We start from the raw sequence: 21269 nt of genomic DNA on the forward strand, positions 1-21269 counted from the left end.
GTACAGAACTCTGAACTGAATTCCTTGCCCCCGCCATGTTGAAGCTCAAAGTTTTCCAACTGGCTGGAGTTATGAATATTCACAGAAGCGTTCTTCAAAACAGAACAAGCACTGTCTCTGTAGAAGACAGGATCCTCTTTCATCCGCTCTGAAAGAAATATGGCTTAATTTGGCATAGCGTGTTGTAATCCGATTGGATGTGCCTAATTAGAACGCGTAAATACGCATCTAATGGACGTTGCCATGACAACATCGAGTCACAGACAGTAAGCGGAAATAAGTTAAAGTTTCCTGGCTGGGAAGTGTGTCGCTGACCAGAAAAGACTGCGCGGGCTAGCTAGCTAGCTAACTAGCTTCAACAACAGAAAAATGGGATCAGTGTTTGCTAAGAGGGATCAAGTCATGTAAATCGTGTCTGAGTCATCATCTCTTGTGCAAGGTCATTCCTTCCATTTTATCGTGGAAAAGCCGTACAGCCAATCCCAGCTAATGTTCCAGTGCAACGAACCACTGACGTTCCGATGATTCATTAATCCAACTGTCAGAAAATTTTCTTGCATCAGCAATTTCTCTCTCTCCGAATATGGTGGTGAAGAAGTGGCAGGAACGTGATGCATAGCTAGCATAGCAACCGTGGAACCTCCCCAGAACTTCCTGGTTACGGATTTGCGGAGGATAATGTAAATCTATGCGCTCGCGAATCTGGTTAGCATATAGAGCATCTGTGCTGTAACTCCAAAATCCCTGTGATGATTGAGTGGGGAGGTGGGTGTGTGTGTGGGGGGGGGGGGGGGTGATAGGGGGGTTGCACTAGGGCATGTCATTGTATAATACCACATTCACAGTTGTGCAGGGAACTTGGAACACAGTGGTGTAAATACAGAAGAAACATTTCACACACTCGCTCTCTCTTTCTCTGCCCCCCCCCCCCCCACACACACCCCCCGCCCCCCCCCCCCGGTCTTGCCTGTCAAGGCAGCGGAGTGCAGCCTCGACTCTTGGAGGAAATGTAAACTGTAGAAACTGGAACCGTCATCGTTTAAGCCGTAGCAGTTTGCTTTTCTTTCCCATGAAATCTTTCATATTTGGCTCCAGCAGATGCCCAGTGGGGGGTCGAGCCGGGTAGGGGCGGGGTGGGGGGGTGGTAGGGGATGGATGGGGGGGATGGGTCAGGGCCAGGGGATGTTGGGGGGGGGGGGGGATAACATTTAAGCTGACAAAAAAAAAAAAAACCACAAGCGAGCTAAACAACGTCCGCATACCTCGTTTTATACGGTTCGGGGGGAACAGCAGCTGTAATTGTGCGCCAGTCTGTTACTCTGCACTGTTCAGGAGAGTAACTGGAGAAACCGCCCCCCCTCCCCCCGCCTCACACCCCACACCCCAAAACGAAAAAGCAGCCTCGATTTCAACACGGTTTATTTACACAGTTTGATAAGAGCGCTGGTCTGTGCTCACACTGGGGCTAGATGTTGGCCTGCTCGTTTGAAACAGCAAAGACGTCTGACAGACCTTTTCTTATCCCGGGAATGTAGACCCCCTCATTTACAGCAGAAAGGACCCTGTATTTGGGCAGACTTGCCCTCATTTACAGGAGAGAGGACCCTGTATTTGGGCAGACTTGCCTACCCCACAGAATAATCTGCGATCTCATGGAAATCTACCTTCAGCTAACATGGCAATCTGAAACTGGCTAGCTCTAAGACAAAGTTTCTGTATAATTTCTAAAATATTGGCAACTTGGAGGTTTAAAAAACACACACAGGACAGCAGCTGCTAATTAGTAGGTAAACAAAAGAAAAAAAAAAGAAAAGTTAAATGCAAAATAATTTTATGAGGAATCTGAACAGAAATGCCATGGATGACATTACCCTGACATCTGAAACAAAACTTTGAAAAAGTCCCTCCCACTTCACAGTTTGGAATTAACTCTGCACATGTTCAAGGAAATATAAATTCATTCTATCACGTGTTTTTCTTTTTTCAGCAAAATTTCAAAGGACGCTGTGTAAATAACTAAAATACGAATGGCTCTCTTTTGTGTTTAGCACTCAGGTAAAACTACAATATGAAAGGTTTCCCCGCTAAAAAGGATCTTGCTCAATTTCACAGAGTAACTGATCACAAACAGCGCAGCTAAACCAGTGGCCTTAGGTTTCTGCCTGCTGATAGCCACAGATAAACAGCTCTTGCAGTCCACTGCCAGACGGAGCTCCGATGGGGAGCTGCACTCTAATCACAGCTGAAGTCCCTCGGTGTCTTAGTTTGCTCTGAGAAGCCGGGGGTTTGTCTGCGCTCTGCCACCCCTGCAATTAATTCCCATAAACGAGAAGCCTCTCTTCCTCCCAGGTAAATCACGGTGCTCTTTATTGGCAGCTTGGGCTCTGGCTTAACATGAAACAGATCGGCTGTGGCTGTGGCTGTGCTTAAGGACCTGCTCCACAGTCTCTACGGGCCTCCTCTATACTGTGCACTCTCACTTATACTCTTATATACCTCTATCCTGTTCACTCTCTCTTATACTCTTATATACCTCTATCCTGTTCACTCTTATACTCTTATATACCTCTATCCTGTTCACTCTCTCTTATACTCTTATATACCTCTATACTGTTCACTCTCTCTTATACCCTTGTATACCTCTATACTGTTCACTCTCTCTTATACACCTCTATACTGTTCACTCTCTCTTATACTCTTATACACCTCTATCCTGTTCACTCTCTCTTATACGCTTATATACCTCTATACTGTTCACTCTCTCTTATACACCTCTATACTGTTCACTCTCTCTTATACTCTTATACACCTCTATCCTGTTCACTCTCTCTTATACGCTTATATACCTCTATCCTGTTCACTCTCTCTTATACTCTTATATACCTCTATACTGTTCACTCTCTCTTATACACCTCTATACTGTTCACTCTCTCTTATACTCTTATACACCTCTATCCTGTTCACTCTCTCTTATACTCTTATATACCTCTATACTGTTCACTCTCTCTTATACTCTTATACACCTCTATCCTGTTCACTCTCTCTTATACGCTTATATACCTCTATCCTGTTCACTCTCTCTTATACTCTTATATACCTCTATACTGTTCACTCTCTCTTATACACCTCTATACTGTTCACTCTCTCTTATACTCTTATACACCTCTATCCTGTTCACTCTCTCTTATACCCTTATATACCTCTATCCTGTTCACTCTCTCTTATACTCTTATATACCTCTATACTGTTCACTCTCTCTTATACACCTCTATACTGTTCACTCTCTCTTATACTCTTATACACCTCTATCCTGTTCACTCTCTCTTATACGCTTATATACCTCTATCCTGTTCACTCTCTCTTATACTCTTATATACCTCTATACTGTTCACTCTCTCTTATACACCTCTATACTGTTCACTCTCTCTTATACTCTTATACACCTCTATCCTGTTCACTCTCTCTTATACTCTTATATACCTCTATACTGTTCACTCTCTCTTATACGCTTATATACCTCTATACTGTTCACTCTCTCTTATACTCTTATATACCTCTATCCTGTTCACTCTCTCTTATACTCTTATATACCTCTATCCTGTTCACTCTCTCTTATATACCTCTATACAGCTCACTCTTTCTTCTTTACCTCTAGACTGGTCACTCTCTCTTCTATACCTCCATACTGTTTACTCTTTTTTCTTTACCTCTTGACTGTTCACTCTCTTCTACGTCTGTACTGGTCACTCTCTTATATACCCCTATACTGTTCACTCTCACTTATATACCTCTATACTGTTCAGCTCCATTGTCCAGTCCTCCTCTGTTGTGCACTTCTTTCCGCTTCTTCCTCTATACTATCCACAAGCTCTGTCCATCTTCGTCCTCTACTGTCCACCCTCCCTTCCCTTCTATCTCTTCTTCCTCTCTATTCCCATCTCTGTAGTGTTCATTCTGGATCTGATGCATATAGAGTTTGTGGGCCTTCCCATGCCTTTGTGACAGGAGACAGCACCGCTCACTCCTGTCCGGAGATGCTAATTCAGCTACGCTTTATTAGCGAGCGCCTGGGCTTTTTTTTTGGCAGCGCAGGCAAGGGGCTTAATGCATTTTTCATAGTTTTAAGAGTTTAGCTTCGGGGGAGAAAAGGGGGTTTGCACAGCTACGGCTACTGCAGCTGCTGCACAGAGCACCGGTGAGAGAGACTATCCCAAGGGAACGAGAGGGGGGGGAGAGAGAGAGCGAGCGAGTGAGAGCGGACCCTGGCTGCTGTGTGTGTGTGTGTGTGTGTGTGTGCGTGCGCTATTCCCAGCTATCCCACCTGTCAGCTCCACATGTGTGAGCAGCTGTTTCCCATCAGCCCTCTGTCTACAGGGTTTTTGGGGGGGGTGGTGTGTGGGGGGGGGTACTTGAGGAGGGGCCAGCGCAGTCAGCTGGGCTCTTCCTCACAGGGCCCAAGACCAACTCCAAACACTCGGGACGTCCCGTCACTACGTGTACTCGACTAGCGACCAACACCCAACGGGGCCGCACGTGCTCCTGTACACCTCCAAAACAGGAAGAAACGTGCACATGCAGGAATAAGAACGTATCGGAGGACAACGTCAGCGGTGCGTTGGTTTTGTGGGTCAGCGCTGTTGCTGTTCTAACCCGAAAGTGCGTAATTTGAACGTGTGTGGGGGGCCCTTTGGCCCTTTCCCCCTCCTTATCTTTCACACAGATTCAGTGCAAACGCTCCCTCCCCCCCCTCTTCACAACCGCAGTTTGGAAAAAAAATGATTTTGGCGATAACCGTACTCGCGGAACTAAACGATTAACGTTTGCATTCCGTTGTGCGTTAAGGTTAAGGACAAATGTTGACTGTACCCTGTAGGCTTATGTTTTAAATGTACTTTTAATTCTTTATTTATACATTTTTTTTTCTGGTTTCCTGAATCGTCCACCTCTTTCGCTCCTCTCTTGGTGTTCTCGTGCTGTGACAGCAGCCAACTGCATTCTTTGACGGGAAAAAAAGAAGCCATCAACAGGGGTTGTCATGCAAAGATACGAGTTTTGTCACAGACTGCCGCCACTTTGTTTTAATAGGCAGCAGGGCTTGTCTTCGCGTTCTTTGACTGACAGACCTGCAATTACAAGAATCTCTAACTGTCACACCTTGAAAAAAAAGCCGAAATGAACTCAGGTGCCTCGGTGCGGAGTCTCGCTTAAAAGCTGGGCCAGGCGGAATCGTTTCGTTCCCTTCAAACGGGATTATATGTGGACACGCCCCGAGGGGAATAAAAACGTGTCCGTCCGCCTGTCCGTCGTCTGTCCGGCGTGGTTGTTAGGGGACAGACGGACCTGGTGGGCCCAGGTGAAGGTGCTCTGGAATGCGCTGCGTTGGCCGACTGCTGTAAAATACGACTGTCGGAGCGCTGGCTTTCTGTTTGCCTAAGACGATTGCAGTTCGTCTAAATTCCACTGATTTATTTGCATTTCTGTGTCCTTCACGAAATAGATTATTAGAGTAAGCTGCACTTTAAGTACACAAGTGAAGGGGGGTGGGGACATTGTACAAGCAGATTTCTGTAAGCTGGGTTTTGAGTTTATCCAGGAAACCAGGGTTAGTCACAGTATCCTAATCATTGCTCTCGGCCTTGGACATTGAGTTAATTTGCCCCGGACGGTAGAGTGCCCCCTATTGGCCGACTGGGTATGTTTAAGGTGTGAACCACTCCAGGAGGAATCATAAATTGCAGGCATCAACAGCAGAAGGCGGTTATGGGGAGTTTCGTACTGACATTAAACAGGCTTTGAAGCGCGAGGGACGCGTGCGCGCATCTTGACGGGGGAACACTGAATCCGACTGTAGCCTATATATCGGCCTTCGTCGCTAATTGGCAGATACAGTCCTGCAGACGTAGGCCAGTCCCCCAACGTGTTAATGGTATTGTTGCTGAGGGGGTACGCGTAGCCTTCACTCGAGTGCTTCTCCTGCTCAGAGCTCAGCCATGCGCTCACTTTTGCGCGCGTTTGTTCCGCCCAGGTTATCGCTCGTAACCTCACTCGTAGGTTTTGATCACATTTCTAAAGTTCGGTCTTGCCGCTGTAGTTGATGCACTTGTGCGCGCGTGATCTGACACGGCGCGGGTGCAACTTGATTCCACGCAGTGAACCCAGTTCCGAGGTGTACAGTATCTAATCCCATACCGCATTAAATATGTTCTGTTAGTACAAGGAAAGAAACGGAGCACGTGAAACGAATTATTGTGCTTTGACACTACATAAACGCATTAAAAATCAAGTTACCAGACAAATTTATACTCTTAGAAAACAGCACTCCTGTCATATTTCGAAATTATTTTAAACCCCGTTCAAGATCGTCGGCTGTTTAACGTTTGAATACATCCTGTCCGCTTGGCGTTCTGGTCGCCACATTTTACGCGTTTCGTCTAATGACGGTAAAAATAAAAATGTTTTAAAGAAAATTGAATGTTTGAAATTATCGGTTGAACATCTGTGGCGCTACAATCTACTGCCCATGAACTACATTCGCCTTCTGTACGAGGACAGCAAAATGTGTGTAGTTCTAGAACGAAAGTGACGATTCAATTTAGAGACAAATAGCTCCGAGTATTTCCAGGCAACTCGACCCGTTTCCACCTTGGTACAATTATTTCCTTTGAGACGATAAGCAATTGAGACAAATTAAAAGAGATTATGACGAAACAATCCCAAACTGACTTCCCAAGAATGGTCTTTTTACTGGTGTTGTTAGCGCAAGATACCTCAATCGTATTTGGCCCCTTTGTTTAAAATGCGATTATTTGCTTATTTTCCAGGCTGGGTTGGATTACTGGGGTAATGGGTTAATGAATTTTGACATTCCGTTACGGTTTATACAGCTGTATGTCCATGGCTATTATGGCTGTATAAACAGTAGATACGTAGATGTACTACAATATAAAGACAGTCCGCGTATTGCTATAAATGCCATAATAATTATTTTTCAACAGGCAAGTTGCTCGAGGGAAAGAAACAACGTTTCAGTGATTTGTTTCGTTAGCTATTTTAAATAAAAATACGTGATTGTAAATGAGAAACGAAATTGAGATGACGTGGCTTACAGATGTCCTGCGCTGGCTTTAGAATATTATTTTATTTTTCTTAATCGAACATTATCATACCGGCGGGGGACTAAATACAACTCTCATTACGCAGTCACAGTAAAACTATAAGCAAAACCAAACAAACAGTACCTGACCCAAATAGAAGAGAAGTTAAACGCATCAAGTGCGACGTCTTTTAAATCGTGGCTCGTGCAGAATATTCCCGCAGGTCATACAGTGTGCATCATGGTGAGTGGACTAGTTTAAAAGACAAAACGCTTTTGAGAGGGGAAGTCAATATGCGTTTCATTCCGAGATCGATTAAATATGACAGAGCAGTGAACAGATCCCGTGGTGCTATTTGTGCTGGAGCACTGGTACGTTCCGTTTATTTAAACCATGCCAAATACAGCACACCGGAGTAAATATACTGTATAGCCTACTACTTTCACTGTAAGCTATATGATACCCCACAGTTGCCAGTTCAGTTATGCACAACCCCTTGACTGTATAAGGAAATATTTATATAATTTCCAGGTATTGTAAAGTCGCAGTTGCGGCGAGAGTCGTGCGAATGTTTTATTAGTCCTTAAGGTAATTAGTTTTAGTAGCTGCATTTAACACCTTTCTGTGGACTAATGGCAGAAGGCAGTCAGTTTCACTTGTGTCCACAAGTACCATGCTGCAAATCTGACTAACCCTCTCCCTTGCTCATCCGAGAGGTAACAGCAGTATGCATCTTCCAAGATTACTTTCAAGTAATTCGCTGATGGCTTCGGTGCAGGCAGTGCGTAATTTGGATACCGGTCTAAATATGTCAATCCATCATCAAAGCTGCAGTTATGCGTGACGTATATCTATAATGCAGCATAACCTATATGTGCAACATATATACAATAGGCGGTATAGAATTTGCCATTGCTGCCTTTGCGAAAACGCCCAAGTGAGTCAATTGCAACCGCACTGAAACGCGGATAAAACACTGTCTTGATAAACCGCAAAAATGTAATTTCGGAATAGGTTTATTCAGCTATGTATTTCCTTGATAACCTTGGCTGTCAAACGACATTTTAGCAGGAGTTGGTGTTCAGCTAAAACAGAGGGGTGCCGCTTGTGAGCTTTTGCGTAATGCCATTTGCCGCCTGTTTGAACGGTGTATTCGTCCTGTTTACCGGTTGTATGCCTGTCTAAACGATTGAGACAAATATACTCAGAAAGGGCACGGGGACTGTAAATTGCGATCGGAATCTCAGCTTTCAGCGACAACCTGTCCGACAGACAAGCCGCTTGGGCGCCGTGTAACTCTTGACCCAACTAATTTACCGGGTTTACGGAAAGTCAGCCACGAATTGTCGCTTTGAATTACCTCAAGTATCAGTTTCTCCAGAGCCGATAATGCGGAAGAAGAGTGCAGCTCACACACTGCCCGGCCATGGGAGGAGGCGAAGAACTACATTATTTTACCATTCTTTCCTTGCTTCATCTTGTCATAGGATACATTGCCATTGCATCTACACTGGCACTTGGTTTAGAAATGCAACCAATCCAATATAACCAATCTAAGAAGCATAATCGGGCGAAAAAGTAATCAACAGCTTTCAGTTAGGGTAGATAATATGTTTGGCTGCATAAAAAAATGCTTTGGCTGTTCGGTGTCTTTCTGCAGTGCATAAGAAATATTGCAAGCACACGCAATACAAACCAGACGAGCCGGGAAAGAGGGTCGGGAAATGAATGGTCGATTCATTCGGCTCGACTAAAGAAAATAATAAGCAGAATAGTCTGAAGTTGTATAAAAACCAACCCAAGAGACACCCCGAACCCCTCCTGTAGGCTAGTGAACGTTGAAACTTCGAAAAGTGTGTTTCCTTCACGGATTCTTGACACACGTGTTTGATTACGGGCGCCGCTACTGTAACAATGGTCCGCGGGGATACGACAAGAGTTCAAAAGGAAACTATCTGACAATCACCACGACTCGCGCTGCCCGCATTTTTGGGTCAGTATGCAGCTATACAATACGATTAACTCCAAATAACTTCTGTTGCGAGACATCAGCAAGCCGACGTGCTGCAAAGACAAGGAACTTAAAACAAATCTAACAAATATTTCCTCCTTCCATATATATATTTGGTTTCGCAACAATATACGCGCTACTGTACCAGCCGCAATGTTATGCAAACGGTAACACCATAACCCAAATAATACACAACCAGTTATGGGAATGAGAAAAAGAAAATCTTACCAAGCGACTTCCAATTTGACAGTAATCCTGATTAGTTGATGAAACTGAACATACACCGACGGATAGTCCCAATTATACTTTATAGAAGAAACCAGTTACAAATCTCTTCTCGTAATCCGACCAAACGTGTAATGACGTATAAATGTCCAAAATGTGCTTGAATATACTCTAGATCCAAACAAACACGGCCTCTTAGGCAAGAGGCTTCCAAAAAGGCAGTTGCAACACGAGTATTTCTGGTGGAACTACAATCCCGTATCACCACGTAATCGTCAGAGGCAGTTTATATGTCCAAGACGGCAGTGTATATTTTTAGATTTCCATTGACTGTACCTTCCGAATCGAGTGCCCCGTTCGGCTCTTAAGACTTTTTTTTTTTTTTTTTTGGTTTAGTTAAAATAGTGACCGGACTCTTCACGTTACTGTCTCCCGTCGGAGCTGGCCCGGAGCAACGTCCGTCTGCTTTCGCTGGCTGTTCGGAAAGTGCGAGCGCCGTTGCCGATCCGCATGTTAGTGAGTGTGTGTGTGAAAGCTTGGCTCGGAGACCTACAATAACAGTCCTGCGAGGCACCAGACAAAAAAAAAATTGAGCGAGGATCAGATTGCAGTCTCTAGACCTACTACGAGTGCTCCGCTCGTACCAGCCCCCTCGAGAATCAAAGGCAGCAGGCGAGCAAATTTGAAGAGAAGCGGGGAGGAGACTGCTGGCACCGCCCTCCGCAGCACGAAAGAATCAATCAATGTTAAATGTTCTGGCTGAGTCAACTTTGTTCTTGCGTAGGCAGTGCCTTGCTTTCTCTCTCTCTCTCTCTCTCTCATCATTAAGGGGTAAATCGATTATTAAACGTGCGTGGCCAAAATATCGGCCAGTGTTTGAACTTAAGTCCGTCTGCCTCCCCCACCTGCCAGTCTCGAGCATGAAACCGCTGGTCTGTGTGAGAATTATTTATTGCTGGATCGGTTTTTGCAATCGCAGCTGAACGCGCAAATTAAAAGGTAATGCCGCGAGTGGACGGGCTAAGCCAAGCGTAGCCTATATGGGCTACTCCTTTGAGAGTTTTGACATGTTCTCCTAGTTAAAGCCAACGAACATTCCGTAGCCTTATTATGTCAGGGAATATAAATTCTTCGAACGACACCCATTCACGCGCGTCGCCCGACTGTGATGCCAGAGTAGGTGCCACCCACCTGCCGACTCACAGCGAAACCAAATCACTTGTGCATCTATATTACACACCCTGCCCGTCTTGAAAGCCTCGTCGACGCGTTATTTAATTCATTATCCAGCCTTAAAGCATTGTATAATGTAGGCCTACGTGTTATATAATGTATGCATTTCATTTAGCCTTCCTGTATGTTGCAGCTGAATTACGACGATGGTGATTGTTTGGCATAGGCTACATTAAGTTTGCATAATGTTTAAAGACACGAGCCGTCAATTTTTAGATCTCTGCGAACTGCGCCAATAACCCCCCAGCAAAGACTCTCTGCCAGATACTCAAAACTGCCAATATGCCCAGAGACCACAGAACTATTAAAAAAAACTCATTATGCAACTTTTCCCATGTAGAAAAACTGCACCTTTCTATAGTGCACGTATCTATATGACACGCCCTCGCGACTGTAAGTCTGCTTGATATGTGAGGTTTCTTATTACACTCTTGAGTTATTAGAGTCATTTTCACGCGGCTCTCCGTTTATATTCCGGCTACATGTTCTTGATTCTTGAACGTTGCATGAAAAAATATCTTCTAAATGTCCCTTTAATTAACTCATTAAAAGTTTTTGGTCCCAGTTCTTCGCGTCAGATCAATCTTTGTTCGATGCACACCAAAATTTCTGAACATTTTTTTTGTCGTGGATAGCGAGGAAAACGTTGTATCTCTGTATTTGCAGTACTCGTGTGATCTGGATTAATTTACGAAAAAACTGAATTGTGGGTGGCTAAAATAAATATCGTTAAACACAGTTACAGTGATCTTCACTCCAACAAAACCTTCCTTCAAAATTTCACTGAAACGTTGTAAGAAACTTCAGTAACAGAGTCATGCCCTATATATTGGGGGTAAGAGGTGCATATTTATCCTACTTTCATCTCTATACATTTATATAGTAAAAGAAGCCAGTCCCTGTGCGAAGCGCTAACTCTGTCACTGCACTGGAATGTCTCAAATTCACTAGCCTACTGCGGAGAAATAATCACCAGGTCCCGTTGTTCTGGGACCAAAAGCTCCGAAGGGCCTGGCAGTGACAGTTTTACAACCAGGCGAACAATTACCAGAATATACGAACTGATGATCCCAATCTCGACGAAGGCCTGAGACTCGGCTGACCCCTGCCGCTCCAGTGAACATTTTTTTCTCTCTCTCTCTACTCCCCCACCGCGCCTTTCCCCTCCACCGCTTTTTAAAGTTTTAAGATAATGCAAATGCCAGTCGGTTGAAATAATCCGAGTATCAATCACACAGCGTTAATCTGTTACTGATTGAACGTTGGGGGTGTGGGAGGGAGGGGGACAAAATGCCCGAAACATGAACTCATTGCTTCAAAGATCTTTTTTTTTTTTTTCATTATTTATTTTTTCGCAAAATAAATCCTCGTGTGAATGTTATCTATATGCGCATCGGACTACAACACAGCATATGATCTGATTGTAAAAAAAAAAAAAAACCTCACATTCAGCACCAAATCCTTAACGTGAGCTCATGGAATATTTGTTCAAAATGTAAAATCACTGCTGTGAAAAACATTTGCACAAAACCTCTGTGGCTAGTGTTAGCTCAGCAGTTAAACACAACATTTACCAATAAATAGCCGAGGCGATGTGTTTAGATTCTCATGCTTTTGAAACACCTACATGCTGCCGTTAAGTCTTGGGCGCTGCGGACACCACGAAAAGCCAACACCACGTTTAGCTGGCCAAACACAGATGCACCGCGCCTGTCAATCAAGCTTCAAGCTTCGAGCTTCTTCGAGATTTACAGGAAGTTTCTCGATTTTATGACATCATAAAATTGCTAAATCAACACAAATTAGAGAAATGACACCCATTGGCGCTTTTAACAGCTTTTTTTTGGACTAAATTGCTGCTACTATCACACTCGTATTACATCGCCAATTGATTTGTCTGCTAAACGGGTGACACGGCTAGTTAATGACACAGGCTATTGTTATTGTCATAATACTGGAGTCTAATGATACTCTTTCTAAACAACACAGTGGATTTCAGACCTGTTAACAGTTGAATGAAAGTTACAATATTAACACGTGGTCAGTTTTTTTTAAAAGTGTGATTGCTACAGTTTATCATCAAATTATTATCATCACTTTATTACTCATTGCAGTTGGAACCGAATATACATTTGTTTCTGCAGTTTTCCTGAAGCAAAATAAAGAGTTGTACCTATTGTTTAAATGACAGCTGCCTTTGCTTTTCTCCAGAATGTGTTTTGCTGAGGTCCATTTGCTAGTAATTTGTGGATTCAGTTGTCCTATCTTACGGCGATCCATTCTATCTATCAGTCAGAGGTCCTGCTTCTCTTCACCGTCACATCAAAGGGAATGTTATCAGTAAACAAGAATCAAGCAGTTTGCCGTTATCAAGGCTGGCCTGCGCGCGACTCTCTCCCGAATCTAACGTCACGGCATTCATGTTCTACGAGGCAATTTAACTAGGACTCAAGACTTAATTTCGATAATATATTTATACATTTATTTTTTCCTTAAATAGTTTGTTTTGCTACGTATCCGCTTATTTGACTATATGAGTTGATATAGGCCTATGTGTCTGTGTATATTGAATTATAGATTGCACTGGATGTTTGCATCTTATTATGTAAAAATAAATGTATAGCAATCGTTGAAAGTACATGGCTAAAGAATCCTGCAAAAAGATCCCTTACATTTTCAAAGAGAAAGACCAAAGGCTGAAGCATTGTCCCACAAAAAAAAAAAAAAAAAAAAAAAAATCTTGAAATTGATATTGTAAATTTTCCTTTGTGTGCATTTTGAGGAAAGTCAGATAAATCAAAAGAAGCAACACAGACAAAGGCGAGTGAGACCAAGGAGGTCCTTCACACAAAGAGGACTGCTGAGTCAGTACAACTGACCAAATGACCTCTCCCCTCCTCCCCCCCTCGCCCCCCCCCCCCCCCCCCCCCCCACTCTGAGGTTACTGGGTAACTGCCCCCCACGCAACCTTTACACTCACACCCTCTGTGAGGCTGACTGAAAGTGATGATCCCCCTCTTTTTCTGCAGATGAACACGTGCACATGGAGCCGCATCCCTGTTTATCTGTCTAAACTCTCCCCTTTCTTTGGTCCAGTATCTCTGTTTCTCTTTCTTTTACCGCAATTCTGGAGAGAGAGAGATAAATAGATAGAGAGATAGCGAGAGAGAGAGAGAGAGAGGGAGGGAGGGAGAGAAAGACAGAGAGAGAGCATTCCTTTGATTCCCCTTTCATGCTTGGGTTTAATGACAAAAAAAAAACAGCCAAATGAAAAGTACAGTTTTTTTTATGAATTGTCATTACGTTTATTTAGCGCCTTTTATCTCGTGATCTGAAATGGCTTTGCTGCTAGCGGGGGATCTCACCTCAGCCCTCTCCGGGTGTTAGGGGACCGTGTTTCAGAGGTGAGAATAGACCTCCCCTCACTTTCTGTTTGTTTTTTTTTGTTGTTTTTTTTTTTGCAATGCGGGGCGTCAGTCCCCAGAGCTGGCCACTATCAGGTCACACTCCATGCAGTCCTTTTAGGGCCACTGCCATTGCTGGGCCACACAATTACATTTTTGGCTGGACCGCAACAGCGGGGCCCAGCCCTACAAACGCTAATGTCTGTGACTGACTGACTGAGTGAGTGGTGAAGTTACACCATTGGTCGGCCGGCCACAACAACATTCTTTTTTAGGGTTAACTGGCACTCGGTCGGTTCCCCATGGGGCGCAGAACGCCCCTTCCAGTGCAGGCCTAAATTCCACACGTTGCCGTCGACCGTCCCGCGCCGTTCCTGCGCTTCGATGCACGGGGTTTTCGATTTTTTTGTCCAAAATTATTCGACCCCAGTCAGCCCTGCGAGAAGATGGTCCGTTCTTACATCTCAAACGTTGTGTCTCTGCCAGTTCTGCTGTCACTGAACAGATCCACACGCGTGTGCGCGTAAGAACGCGCTTCTCCACGCCATTATGGGTATTATGAGTCGGTCATGTGATCGTGGATCGCGTCCTGATTGGCCAGTGCATGGCCACGCCTTCACCACACCCTAAACTCATCACAGAGGTTTTTCTTAGACTCTTGTTTTTCGCGCCCTGTTGAAATAGCTAACAGAACCGGCCTCTGGCGTAAACGTTCGATGCAGTCATTTAGCACCACTGCCATCGCTGGGCCACACAGCTCAGCCCCGTTAAGCGGTGGGTGTGATTTATGTTGGAGCACTTTGGGGCCACAGCAACATTCTTATGGAAGGCCACAACAAAACAAAACAAAACAAACAACAAAAAAACACCCCCTAGGTCCAGCTCTGATAGTTAATCTGAGTTTGGCCCGCCCCTTTTCTAATCAAACCGTGCTGTCATGGAACCCATCAGAGCCTCGTCGTGGAGGTGCCGCCAGGTCCTTCATCACGGACGTGAAGATGAGGTGCTCCTCCCGTGGTAATATTCGGCTCGCCCGATTTTTCCCAGACCAGCGCCGCCCCAGCTTTCAGAACCAGCCCCAGGGCTGTTCCAGTGGCCCTAAACAAGAATGTGTTCCTTGTGCCGATAGACGATCTTAAAATGTGTTTAAAACAACAACAAAAATGTTTAATCGTGTTGCCCGGGGATGGCTGTGGCCCTTAAATGACTGCGTGGATTGTTTACGCCCACGGGTCGGTTCTGCTCGGGTTATATGGTCCGAACAGCACCCATCAAACCACAAAGAGGATGGGAACCATGAGCAGAATTTAACAGCAAAAAGCACAAAGCCCTTAAACCTGCCCTGCTCCCGAAAATGCCCTTATTTTCACCTACCGTGTTACCACCTTAAGCTGTCCAGTCCAGCAAAGGGGGGACCCTGATAATTACTGCTCTCAAAGGTCATAGAGATGCACTGGGCACGTGTGAATTTCTGCGAAACTATGTCACTGCACTTTAGGATTAATAATTATCACCCACCCCCTCCCCCTTGCATCTGGGTTACACTGAAACAATATGACTGCAGCTGTAAGATTTTTAATGAAAATCCCCCGCCCTTCCCCCGTCTCTCTCTCTCTTTCACGCGCTGAGTAATGTTGCTACGTGCGTAAGATTTTTAATCATAACACCACACCCCCCCCACAGGGTGGAAAGGACTGATGAATAAGCAGCTTTGTATGAAAGAAGCAAGGTTGAACGCAAGGTTGAGCATCCTAACGAAGTGTTCTGCTCCCATCTGAACGTGAAAACGCGACTTTATAAAAAAGGTGGTTTTCCAAGGTCAGTACATGGATAATGAACGTCTGAGCAGTAACGTTCGGTTGCTGTGATCTTGTGAAGCCAAAACGATAAATTTATGTTGGGGTATCTTCTCGGTGGGCAGGGACCAATCAGAGATGGCCCCCGCTTTTCAGTTTGTCCATGACAAGAAGAACTACAATGGAACATTGTGGAACCAGGAAGCAGTGGTCTTAGCCAGGCTGTAAAATATCATGCATTGATTCATGCACAGTAACTCCTGCGTTCACTTTTTAAAAGGCTTTCAGCTTTTCAGGCAACAGGAAAAGATAAGATAATTGCAGTGCTATAGGCCTCCAGTGTCTACATGCCTATGGTTGCATTTGGAGGACTCAAAAAAAACCCTCCTTAGGACAAACACACCTGTTGCACAAGCAGAGCGATGTTGTGGAGCGTTGCACAGCTGCGGCATGTTCAACTGAAGTTACTTAATTCCCCCTGCCCCCTCAAAAAACAAAAACCGAAAAAACAATTTGGAGCACTGACCATGTCTCTTAAAACACCGTTGGGCCACAGTTATCCCCGCATCGTGGGGTTTGTTTGCTAACAAGGGGGATCACCGTTAGCAAACCTGTTCTGTCCCTTTGCTCTCTTTACCCAGCGTTTGTGCTCCAAATGTCCGCTCGTGTTAAACTACAAATAAGAACGCTACAGCGGACACATGATGTTCATGAGACAAAGGGCTGGATTCAATCACACATTTGCCGCCGTCGAAGTCGCCGCTTGCCAGACCGTGTCTGTGATGACAGACCTCTCGTTTGCGTTCCGCTTTGGAGTCAAAGACGAGGACGAACGTGAAGTGAACCACGCAGACCGATGCCCGACTCTGCTCAAGAGCACCACGACTGGAGAAGATGGCCGACGTCAATACTTACTGGTGACCGCACTCCTCTGCGTGCGTCTGTGTCCACACCAAAGCACAGAGAGATTGAATCTGACGCATACACAGAGAGTGGGCGCAGTTGACAAAAAAGAATGCTTAAATGACAACGACAATACGTCAACATTTAAGCGCTCTTAATCCAAGAAAGGAGAAGAATGCGAGGGCGAGTTCTCTTTCCAGTTGGCCGTAATTCACGGAGATGTGTCCTCTTCATTGGCTGTCATTGCGCCCTTTTTGATCAATGATTTACGGAGTCATTTTCCCCGACAGGAAGTCGTCGCAGGAAGACGGGGTGGCGTTCATCAACCCCTCTCTGGATTGGGCTCAGAAGGATCTGGTCCTAAGATGCACCCCCCCCCCCCCCCAAACTGAAACCCCCACCCCCTTCCTCCTTTTCCCGCGGGTTTAATGGACCTCCCCCCCCCCCAGCTGTGGAGCAGGCTGCTGCTGTTTCCGCAATCCAAAACGAAGAGCCTCGCAATTAAAAGAAAACATGCAGGAAAGAACAACAGAAGCCCTCAGTTGTGTTTGGCCAAGCACTTCCAACTCCCCCCCCCTACCCCGTCACCCCCCAAAAAAAATCTGTCTTGTGCTCGAGTGGCGTGGAGAAGGAGGGGAAAAAAACGAACCTTGCAGAAAGACTTTGAAGAGAAAGAGAGAGAAAGAGAGGGAGATTAACATCCTTTCTTGTGAGAGTGAGACCTGGGGAGAGCCCAAATGGACGCTCGCACCCAGACCTCCGATGCTGGGGCATCGGCCTTTTGTTTAACGGCTGAACAAAAAAAACAAAACGAAAAACAGGGTGCTCTGCCAAACCGTGCCCCAGACGCTTCGGTTACACACCGCAAAAACAAGCACGGAAGAGAGAGAGAGAGAGGGATGGATGGATGGACACCGCAGACAGGGGGAGGGTAGTGGTGCTTGGGGTGGGGTGCGGGGGGGGGTATGGATGTGCAATTAAATACTGGACACAGCCTCCTGTCCCGGTTCCAAACCTCTCATTCTGAGGTATTACTCTGTTTAGCGGTTGATTGTGCAAACACTGCCGGCTCGGCGCTGTTTTTTTCGTACCGCCGCGACCCCGATATCTTGGTCAAACAGCAGGATCGAGTGCTTGGCTCAGAGCTGGAAACCAAGATATCCGGCTCCCAGATACGAACTGCGAGCAGGAGGCTGGCCGGGCGCCTTTGCTGAATCCGAAGCGCAGGCAGGCGCTCGTGTTCGATAACAAGGCCTAGCGCTGATTAGGTTCCTGAGAAAAGAAAAAAGAACACTGTACGCAAACAAACAAAAAAAACGTACGCAAAAGGCAGCCATTGTCATGAAAATATGCCTCGCATGTTTGCAATGTGCGTTTGCGCTGATCCCAAGAGGGTGAGGAATTCAATAGGCGTCAACTTCATAAAAGCCTTTTTGTGATATTTTTAAACAGGATTTAAATTTAAATGTAATTTCTTTTCATAGTCGAGATGTTTTGACGCTTCTGAACAAAAGCAATATCGGGCCTAAATGGACTGGTGAATGAAGGGGGGGTTTCTACAATGTTATTATTGTAGATTTGTGGTTTCCACTGGTTTTTTTTTTTTTTGTATGAGGGTGAATGCAACAATGGTTTTAAAAATAGGTCTGCAGGAAGTGGCAAAACTGGATGTTTTAATTGAGAAGCTGGCGGAGGATATTATTCAGTCTGTGTGGATGTTTCATTAACCCACAGCTGACGGAGACCAACAGGAAAATCGCGTTTTCCAGAAATGGGAAAATGGCCGCCCCTTTGAGTCTGAAATGATTAGCAAATGAAAGTCTCTTCTGTCTGCTCTGAGTGACAGAGGCACAACACGCTGTAACCAAGGTGACAAAACAACTATATGCACCGGAATGGAATCCACTTATGTTGCGTCGATGCTATCTTGAAATTAGAATTTCTAATTTTATTTAATGTACTGGCGGTCAGCTCTGATTGGAAACCAGGGCCATTCTGTAAACTGAATAATACTCATATATTGGAATGATTAATTTGTGTGCTAAAACACGTTGGCCACACATAGCCATGTCATGAGACAGAAAGCATTTACATTAGGTGCATACATACCTAAAAAAAATCTGGTTCCTCTCGGAGTTTCTTCCTATTTTCCCCCTGGGGAGTTTTTTTAAATTTTTTCCTGCCCACTGCCACCCTTGGCCTGGATATGTGCTGGGTCTAGGCCATGGAATGCTGTGAAGTGTATTATGACGTGTGTCTGTGTAAAAATGTGCTGTACAAATGCATTTCGATTTGATTTGACTTTAGAGCGTTGAGAAGGCTCAGTTCAGTTTTATTCTTGATTCGTTAAAAGCCTGGAGAAAGTCCAGCACGTTGCCCAAGTTGCGTCGTGTGTCGCCCAGGTGGATGGGACATGTGGGCGACGCCCGTTCCCGTGCCGACGGCCGCCTGACGCTGATCGCCGTCTCCTCAAACGCCGTGCGAGAGAGACGGCTCTTCCCAGAGCGGGACGGGGGGGGGAAGGTTAGGAGCAGAGGATCGGGTTATATAAGCGCATTACCTTTCACCCGCACGTGGTCGATTTCAGTCAGAATTAATGCCCGATCATTATGCATATTTACACACGAGGATTCTCCTTTTGTCTGGGTCCAAACCGCGGAGAGAGAGAGAGAGAGAGAGAGAGAGAGGGAGAGAGAGAGAGAGAGAGAGAGAGAGAGAGCGCTGCTTTTAGAGAGATGAAAGGCCGCGTTCTGCTTCGCTTCTCTTCTGCTGTCCTATTTTTAGCAGTTTATTTATTTATTTATTTCGTTTTTTAAAAATATATTAAGAAAAAAAAAACCACCCCCGATTCAAGTTAAGATCAAACAGCGGCCACGCGAGGCTCTGGACGGGGAGCGAGGGATTTACGTTCGCCCGCCCGCCCGGCGGAGGGAAAGAGAGACGGAGAGAGAGAGAGAGAACTGATACGGGATCTGAAGGACTCCGGCCCCGTGGCGCTCTCATCGTCCGCTAACGCCGTGCGTGTGCGCTGTCACGGCGACCGTCTCCAAGCGGCCAATCAGAGCGGCGCGTCTTCCCAGCTCTGCCTTCACCTGCGACTGCTCTGTCAGGGTGAGAAAGAGTGGCAAAAAAAGATGAAATAATAAACAGCATTTAAATCAGGAAGTGATGGGGGGGGGAAGAAGCAGAGGGGGGCCTTAGAGGTGGTGGACATTGGGAATAACTTAGTGGGGGGGGCACATGGGGGGGGGGCATTCAGTGAGGGCTGTGGCAGCTGCAGAAGCAGTGTTTTCGAGTGACTGTGGGGGCAGGTGGGGTTCCCGGGGCAGGGGTGCCGGGATGGGGCGCTCTCTCTGACCCCCCGGGGGCGGCTGAGGTTCTGGGATGGGGCGCTCTCTCTCTTAACCCACGCGGGGGCGGCCGACTTGCCGGATCGAGGTCCCGGGGCGAGGTGCCAGGACGGGACGGTGCTCTCTTGCTCTCTCTCTCTCTGAATCTCTGAATCTGTGCGCTGGATACGCAGTGCTTGGCTCATGGCAGCCAGTCTGACCAGTTTCTGACCCGCTGAGCTGCAGTCTCTGTGTCCTGAAGAGAGTTCAGTGCAGCTACGCATCAGTACACCACTACAGAGGGGAGAGACACACACACACACCTACACACACACACTCTCACACGCACACACACTCTCACACGCACACACACACTCACATGCACACACACACACACACACACACATCTACACACACCTACACACACATACACACACACACACACGCACACACATTCTCACACACACACACACACACACACACACACTCACAAATTTCTAGCGCATTACTTCTCATGATTGCGTCTCAGCGTGAGCGGTTAAATTAGTCCGGCTCAATCACACCCACCCACCCATAGAGCAGCACTCCACACGGCCGTTTGACGGTACAGTACACTCAGGAGATTCATCTCTACAGCTGGAGAACTCCCTCGGCCAATCAGCACACTCAAGAGATTAACCTCTACTGCTAAAAAAAAAACTCCCCTAGCCAATCAGCAGTCTCCTCACAGATACCTGAGATCATGACCCCCCTCCCTTGCTAAGGTCAGAGTGTTTCACCTGGAGTTCTACACCAATGATTGGGCGATGAAACATCACAGCATCCCTCAAACTATTGTTCAACATAAACCGGCCGAACCGGTCTCAGTGGCTAAAATTAAAATGAAGGCAATGCCTGATGTAGCCTTTTCCACAATTCTGAACACTGTGCTGAGAGGCCGTGTTTAACCTGAACACTGTGTGGCCTGTGCTTGGAGGCCGTGTTTAACCTGAACACTGTGTGGCCTGTGCTTGGAGGTCGTGTTTAACCTGAACACTGTGTGGCCTGTGCTTGGAGGCAGTGTTTAACCTGAACACTGTGTGGCTTGTGCTTGGAGGCCGTGTTTAACCTGAACACTGTGTGGCCTGTGCTTGGAGGCTGTGTTTAACCTGAACACTGTGGCCTGTGCCTGGAGGCAGTGTTTAACCTGAACACTGTGTGGCCTGTGCTTGGAGGCTGTGTTTAACCTGAACACTGTGGCCTGTGCCTGGAGGCTGTGTTTAACCTGAACACTG

At 46.0% G+C, this 21269-nt stretch overlaps 1 protein-coding gene across 6 annotated transcripts in view; it reads right to left on the reverse strand.

Moving 5' to 3' along the window:
* fgfr3 (fibroblast growth factor receptor 3) overlaps nt 1-10004 on the reverse strand; it is a 59184-nt gene extending 49180 nt beyond the window's left edge. For 5 of the 6 annotated variants that reach the window (XM_064334685.1, XM_064334684.1, XM_064334683.1 and 2 more), the window contains exon 1: nt 9334-10004. The gene's annotated coding sequence lies outside the window, so the exon portion shown is untranslated. The remainder of the gene's footprint in view (nt 1-9333) is intronic. The other variant, XM_064334682.1, reaches the window with a different exon arrangement.
* Nucleotides 10005-21269: the final 11265 nt, after the last annotated feature.

This window comes from Anguilla rostrata, chromosome 5, assembly GCF_018555375.3.
Source record: "Anguilla rostrata isolate EN2019 chromosome 5, ASM1855537v3, whole genome shotgun sequence".
NCBI lineage: Eukaryota > Metazoa > Chordata > Actinopteri > Anguilliformes > Anguillidae > Anguilla > Anguilla rostrata.